Below are 7,500 nucleotides of genomic sequence, written 5' to 3'. Positions count from 1 at the left end.
GTCGGAGCGCACCCTTTTCTCGGTGGCTGGCGGGCGAGAGAGTGCTGCGTCGCCGGCATCGGCGTCGAAAGAAGCCGAGCCAAAAAAAGTTAAAGTACAAACGTGCAAGCATACTAACCTAACCCTAGGTAAGGCATGTCAGAGCGAAAGACAGTAATTTCGAATGAGCCAAGAAAGAGCGGTGCGGGGCCGGTCGGAGCGCACCCTTTTCTCGGTGGCTGGCGGGCGAGAGAGTGCTGCGTCGCCGGCATCGGCGTCGAAAGAAGCCGAGCCAAAAAAAGTTAAAGTACAAACGTGCAAGCATACTAACCTAACCCTAGGTAAGGCATGTCAGAGCGAAAGACAGTAAACTCGAATGAGCCATGAAAGAGCGGTGCGGGGCCGGTCGGAGCGCACCCTTTTCTCGGTGGCTGGCGGGCGAGAGAGTGCTGCGTCGCCGGCATCGGCGTCGAAAGAAGCCGAGCCGAAAAAAGTTAAAGTACAAACGTGCAAGCATACTAACCTAACCCTAGGTAAGGCATGTCAGAGCGAAAGACAGTAATTTCGAATGAGCCAAGAAAGAGCGGTGCGGGGCCGGTCGGAGCGCACCCTTTTCTCGGTGGCTGGCGGGCGAGAGAGTGCTGCGTCGCCGGCATCGGCGTCGAAAGAAGCCGAGCCAAAAAAAGTTAAAGTACAAACGTGCAAGCATACTAACCTAACCCTAGGTAAGGCATGTCAGAGCGAAAGACAGTAATTTCGAATGAGCCAAGAAAGAGCGGTGCGGGGCCGGTCGGAGCGCACCCTTTTCTCGGTGGCTGGCGGGCGAGAGAGTGCTGCGTCGCCGGCATCGGCGTCGAAAGAAGCCGAGCCAAAAAAAGTTAAAGTACAAACGTGCAAGCATACTAACCTAACCCTAGGTAAGGCATGTCAGAGCGAAAGACAGTAAACTCGAATGAGCCATGAAAGAGCGGTGCGGGGCCGGTCGGAGCGCACCCTTTTCTCGGTGGCTGGCGGGCGAGAGAGTGCTGCGTCGCCGGCATCGGCGTCGAAAGAAGCCGAGCCGAAAAAAGTTAAAGTACAAACGTGCAAGCATACTAACCTAACCCTAGGTAAGGCATGTCAGAGCGAAAGACAGTAATTTCGAATGAGCCAAGAAAGAGCGGTGCGGGGCCGGTCGGAGCGCACCCTTTTCTCGGTGGCTGGCGGGCGAGAGAGTGCTGCGTCGCCGGCATCGGCGTCGAAAGAAGCCGAGCCGAAAAAAGTTAAAGTACAAACGTGCAAGCATACTAACCTAACCCTAGGTAAGGCATGTCAGAGCGAAAGACAGTAATTTCGAATGAGCCAAGAAAGAGCGGTGCGGGGCCGGTCGGAGCGCACCCTTTTCTCGGTGGCTGGCGGGCGAGAGAGTGCTGCGTCGCCGGCATCGGCGTCGAAAGAAGCCGAGCCAAAAAAAGTTAAAGTACAAACGTGCAAGCATACTAACCTAACCCTAGGTAAGGCATGTCAGAGCGAAAGACAGTAATTTCGAATGAGCCAAGAAAGAGCGGTGCGGGGCCGGTCGGAGCGCACCCTTTTCTCGGTGGCTGGCGGGCGAGAGAGTGCTGCGTCGCCGGCATCGGCGTCGAAAGAAGCCGAGCCGAAAAAAGTTAAAGTACAAACGTGCAAGCATACTAACCTAACCCTAGGTAAGGCATGTCAGAGCGAAAGACAGTAATTTCGAATGAGCCAAGAAAGAGCGGTGCGGGGCCGGTCGGAGCGCACCCTTTTCTCGGTGGCTGGCGGGCGAGAGAGTGCTGCGTCGCCGGCATCGGCGTCGAAAGAAGCCGAGCCGAAAAAAGTTAAAGTACAAACGTGCAAGCATACTAACCTAACCCTAGGTAAGGCATGTCAGAGCGAAAGACAGTAATTTCGAATGAGCCAAGAAAGAGCGGTGCGGGGCCGGTCGGAGCGCACCCTTTTCTCGGTGGCTGGCGGGCGAGAGAGTGCTGCGTCGCCGGCATCGGCGTCGAAAGAAGCCGAGCCAAAAAAAGTTAAAGTACAAACGTGCAAGCATACTAACCTAACCCTAGGTAAGGCATGTCAGAGCGAAAGACAGTAAACTCGAATGAGCCATGAAAGAGCGGTGCGGGGCCGGTCGGAGCGCACCCTTTTCTCGGTGGCTGGCGGGCGAGAGAGTGCTGCGTCGCCGGCATCGGCGTCGAAAGAAGCCGAGCCGAAAAAAGTTAAAGTACAAACGTGCAAGCATACTAACCTAACCCTAGGTAAGGCATGTCAGAGCGAAAGACAGTAATTTCGAATGAGCCAAGAAAGAGCGGTGCGGGGCCGGTCGGAGCGCACCCTTTTCTCGGTGGCTGGCGGGCGAGAGAGTGCTGCGTCGCCGGCATCGGCGTCGAAAGAAGCCGAGCCAAAAAAAGTTAAAGTACAAACGTGCAAGCATACTAACCTAACCCTAGGTAAGGCATGTCAGAGCGAAAGACAGTAATTTCGAATGAGCCAAGAAAGAGCGGTGCGGGGCCGGTCGGAGCGCACCCTTTTCTCGGTGGCTGGCGGGCGAGAGAGTGCTGCGTCGCCGGCATCGGCGTCGAAAGAAGCCGAGCCAAAAAAAGTTAAAGTACAAACGTGCAAGCATACTAACCTAACCCTAGGTAAGGCATGTCAGAGCGAAAGACAGTAAACTCGAATGAGCCATGAAAGAGCGGTGCGGGGCCGGTCGGAGCGCACCCTTTTCTCGGTGGCTGGCGGGCGAGAGAGTGCTGCGTCGCCGGCATCGGCGTCGAAAGAAGCCGAGCCGAAAAAAGTTAAAGTACAAACGTGCAAGCATACTAACCTAACCCTAGGTAAGGCATGTCAGAGCGAAAGACAGTAATTTCGAATGAGCCAAGAAAGAGCGGTGCGGGGCCGGTCGGAGCGCACCCTTTTCTCGGTGGCTGGCGGGCGAGAGAGTGCTGCGTCGCCGGCATCGGCGTCGAAAGAAGCCGAGCCGAAAAAAGTTAAAGTACAAACGTGCAAGCATACTAACCTAACCCTAGGTAAGGCATGTCAGAGCGAAAGACAGTAATTTCGAATGAGCCAAGAAAGAGCGGTGCGGGGCCGGTCGGAGCGCACCCTTTTCTCGGTGGCTGGCGGGCGAGAGAGTGCTGCGTCGCCGGCATCGGCGTCGAAAGAAGCCGAGCCAAAAAAAGTTAAAGTACAAACGTGCAAGCATACTAACCTAACCCTAGGTAAGGCATGTCAGAGCGAAAGACAGTAATTTCGAATGAGCCAAGAAAGAGCGGTGCGGGGCCGGTCGGAGCGCACCCTTTTCTCGGTGGCTGGCGGGCGAGAGAGTGCTGCGTCGCCGGCATCGGCGTCGAAAGAAGCCGAGCCGAAAAAAGTTAAAGTACAAACGTGCAAGCATACTAACCTAACCCTAGGTAAGGCATGTCAGAGCGAAAGACAGTAATTTCGAATGAGCCAAGAAAGAGCGGTGCGGGGCCGGTCGGAGCGCACCCTTTTCTCGGTGGCTGGCGGGCGAGAGAGTGCTGCGTCGCCGGCATCGGCGTCGAAAGAAGCCGAGCCGAAAAAAGTTAAAGTACAAACGTGCAAGCATACTAACCTAACCCTAGGTAAGGCATGTCAGAGCGAAAGACAGTAATTTCGAATGAGCCAAGAAAGAGCGGTGCGGGGCCGGTCGGAGCGCACCCTTTTCTCGGTGGCTGGCGGGCGAGAGAGTGCTGCGTCGCCGGCATCGGCGTCGAAAGAAGCCGAGCCAAAAAAAGTTAAAGTACAAACGTGCAAGCATACTAACCTAACCCTAGGTAAGGCATGTCAGAGCGAAAGACAGTAAACTCGAATGAGCCATGAAAGAGCGGTGCGGGGCCGGTCGGAGCGCACCCTTTTCTCGGTGGCTGGCGGGCGAGAGAGTGCTGCGTCGCCGGCATCGGCGTCGAAAGAAGCCGAGCCGAAAAAAGTTAAAGTACAAACGTGCAAGCATACTAACCTAACCCTAGGTAAGGCATGTCAGAGCGAAAGACAGTAATTTCGAATGAGCCAAGAAAGAGCGGTGCGGGGCCGGTCGGAGCGCACCCTTTTCTCGGTGGCTGGCGGGCGAGAGAGTGCTGCGTCGCCGGCATCGGCGTCGAAAGAAGCCGAGCCGAAAAAAGTTAAAGTACAAACGCGATGCTAATGAGAAGGCCGTTGTCTCGACTAATATGTAGGGGGCGTTCGATCGAGCGTCTGGCTTGAGCGCTTGTCGGCCTAGCAGAACGGTCGCATTGTTATGCCCGGGTTTTAGGCACCGCTGCAGGCGGCCGGCAGAGCTCTTGTTTGTGCGAAACTGAATGGATCGAGCCCGAGAGAGGGCGAGCAAAGAAAAAACGCAAATCGCTCCGCCTGGCACTGCCGGCGAGAGCGTGGACGTCGCGGCCAGCGACTGTCGAAGCTGAGTACGGCCGCAGGCGATCGCCTCGGTCTTAAACGAATGCGACGAGCACGCGCCGGGCGGCCCAGCAAGGGCCGAGCGCAGCTGTCGCAGCTATCTGGTTGATCCTGCCAGTAGTGATATGCTTGTCTCAAAGATTAAGCCATGCAGGTGCAAGTACGAGTTCTCGTAAAGCGAAACTGCGAATGGCTCATTAAATCAGTCTTGGTTTATTTGGTCTCGTAAGCGAAGTGGATAACTGTGGTAATTCTAGAGCTAATACATGCATTAAGCGCCGACTTCGGGAGGCGCGCTTTTATCAGATCAAAACCGACCGGGTTCGTCCTGTGACGTTTGATGACTCTGGATAACCACGCGGATCGTACGGTCTCTGCACCGACGACGTATCATTCAAGTGTCTGCCCTATCAACTGTCGAAGGTACGCTACGTGCCTACCTTTGTGATAACGGGTAACGGGGAATCAGGGTTCGATTCCGGAGAGGGAGCCTGAGAAACGGCTACCACATCCAAGGAAGGCAGCAGGCGCGCAAATTACCCATTCCCGACACGGGGAGGTAGTGACGAAAAATAACAATACAGGACTCTAACGAGGCCCTGTAATTGGAATGAGTACATCCTAAAACTCTTAACAAGTATCCATTGGAGGGCAAGTCTGGTGCCAGCAGCCGCGGTAATTCCAGCTCCAACAGTGTATGCTAAAGTTGTTGCGGTTGAAAAGCTCGTAGTTGGATTTTGGGCGAGCGCCGCCGGTCCGTCGCAAGGCGTGTCACTGGTTGCGTTCGCCTCACCTTCGGTTCTCCGTCGGTGCTCTTGCCTGAGTGTCGGCGGTGGCCGATAAGTTTACTTTGAAAAAATTAGAGTGTTCAAAGCAGGCTGTTCGCCTGCATAGTGTTGCATGGAATAATGGAATAGGACCTCGGTTCTATTTTGTTGGTTTTCGGAGCACGAGGTAATGATTAAGAGGGACAGACGGGGGCGTCCGTACTCTGCCGTTAGAGGTGAAATTCTTGGATCGGCGGGAGACGAACTACTGCGAAAGCATTCGCCAAGAATGTTTTCTTTAATCAAGAGCGAAAGTCAGAGGTTCGAAGACGATCAGATACCGTCCTAGTTCTGACTATAAACAATGCCAACTAGCGATCGGGAGGCGTTACCATGACGACCTTTCCGGCAGCTTCCGGGAAACCAAAGTCTTTGGGTTCCGGGGGAAGTATGGTTGCAAAGCTGAAACTTAAAGGAATTGACGGAAGGGCACCACCAGGAGTGGAGCCTGCGGCTTAATTTGACTCAACACGGGGAAACTCACCCGGCCCGGACACAGGTAGGATTGACAGATTGAGAGCTCTTTCTTGATTCTGTGGGTGGTGGTGCATGGCCGTTCTTAGTTGGTGGAGCGATTTGTCTGGTTAATTCCGATAACGAACGAGACTCTGGCATGCTAAATAGTTACGCGACCTTCTCGGTCGGCGTCTAACTTCTTAGAGGGACTAGTGGCGTTTAGCCACACGAGATTGAGCAATAACAGGTCTGTGATGCCCTTAGATGTCCGGGGCCGCACGCGCGCTACACTGAGTGAAGCAGCGAGTGTCTAACCTAGGCCGAAAGGTCCGGGTAACCCGTTGAACCTCATTCGTGATTGGGATAGGGACTTGCAATTGTTTCCCTTGAACGAGGAATTCCCAGTAAGCGCAAGTCATCAACTTGCGTTGATTACGTCCCTGCCCTTTGTACACACCGCCCGTCGCTACTACCGATTGAATGGTTTAGTGAGATCCTTGGATCGGCCCCGTCGCGGCTGGCAACGGCCACTTAATTGTCTTTGGGTGCCGCCGAGAGGGCGGCCGTCAATCGGGGTTCCGCCCCGTGCGACACGCGTAACACGTTGGCATAGCAAGGCAGCCGAGTGCGATGGTGGCTTCTGGGCACCGCGCTCGATGTGCCGCCGGCCCAGCCCGGCGGTCGCTCGGCGCCGTTTGTTGGTGTTTTTGTGCAGTTGTTGTCGGTGGTGGTTTTGTGGTCGATCCCACAGTGTGACGTCCGCGCGCTTCGGCGCCGGGCGAAACGTCGAGGACGACTCTTAACGGTGGATCACTCGGCTCGCGAGTCGATGAAGGACGCAGCCAAGTGCGAGAAGTAATGTGAATTGCAGAACACATTGAACGTCGACCTTCTGAACGCGAACTGCGGTCTCGGGTCAATCCCGGGACCGCGTCTGCCTCAGGGTCGCGTTTGTCCTCACCCGAGGGCCGTCGCCTGGCCTCTGCGAAGACGGCCGGGCGTCGCCCCAAGTTGAAGCGGTCGCCGAGCTTTCTCGGCGCGACCGCGTGTCCCGTACACCGCCGGCCCCTCGACGTGTTCAACTACGTTCGAGGGGCGGGTCCAGGTCGGTCGGTCCGGTCACGAGATCAAGACCGACCGTGGGCCAAGGCGGCGACGGTACGCGCTCGGTCGGCGCCGGCGGCGACGACTTGCGATGCCAGCGGGCCGTGTAAGAAGCGGCCCGCTTGACACATACGACCTGAGTTCAGGCGAGAGCACCCGCTGAATTTAAGCATATTATTAAGCGGAGGAAAAGAAACCAACAGGGATTCCCTGAGTAACGGCGAGTGAACCGGGAAGAGTCCAGCGTCGAATCTGCGCGCTTTTCGAGCGCGCCGAGTTGTGACGTACGGAAGTCCCAGTGCGGCTAACGGCGAGCGCCGGTGTCCTTCTGATCGAGGCCTCGTCCCACGGCGGGTGTTAGGCCCATAGGGGCGCTTGCCTTGGCCGCTTCGGGTCTTCTCGGAGTCGGGTTGTTTGGGAATGCAGCCCAAAGCGGGTGGTAAACTCCACCTAAGACTAAATACGGTCGCGAGACCGATAGCGGACAAGTACCGTGAGGGAAAGTTGAAAAGCACTTTGAAGAGAGAGTTCAAGAGTACGTGAAACCGTTGAGAGGCAAACGGGAGGGCCCGTCAGGTCGCCGGCTCGCTTTCAGTTGGGTGCGGGGGCGCGCCGTCTCGGTTCGCGGACGCTTAAGGCGCCGCTGCCGAGTCGGCTCGCGCACCGTCTCAGCGCACTAGCGACCGGCGCGGGTCACGACCGGTTTGCCGTCGGTCTA

General features: G+C 56.2%; 2 non-coding genes and 1 pseudogene across 2 annotated transcripts; all 3 read left to right on the top strand.

The window, feature by feature from the left end:
- The first annotated feature begins 4,493 nt into the window (after positions 1-4,493).
- Positions 4,494-6,322, top strand: LOC144420332 (small subunit ribosomal RNA). The gene has a single exon (XR_013474685.1). It is a non-coding gene; the product is annotated as a small subunit ribosomal RNA (ribosomal RNA).
- Positions 6,323-6,472: 150 nt separating this feature from the next.
- LOC144420126 (5.8S ribosomal RNA) lies at positions 6,473-6,626 on the top strand. The gene has a single exon (XR_013474485.1). It is a non-coding gene; the product is annotated as a 5.8S ribosomal RNA (ribosomal RNA).
- Positions 6,627-6,914: 288 nt separating this feature from the next.
- The window catches only part of LOC144420383 (large subunit ribosomal RNA), a 3,695-nt pseudogene continuing 3,109 nt past the window's right edge, over positions 6,915-7,500 (top strand).

The sequence above is a fragment of the Styela clava genome, chromosome 2 (assembly GCF_964204865.1).
Source record: "Styela clava chromosome 2, kaStyClav1.hap1.2, whole genome shotgun sequence".
Taxonomy (NCBI): domain Eukaryota; kingdom Metazoa; phylum Chordata; class Ascidiacea; order Stolidobranchia; family Styelidae; genus Styela; species Styela clava.
This window is presented reverse-complemented; position numbering and strand designations above follow the sequence as displayed.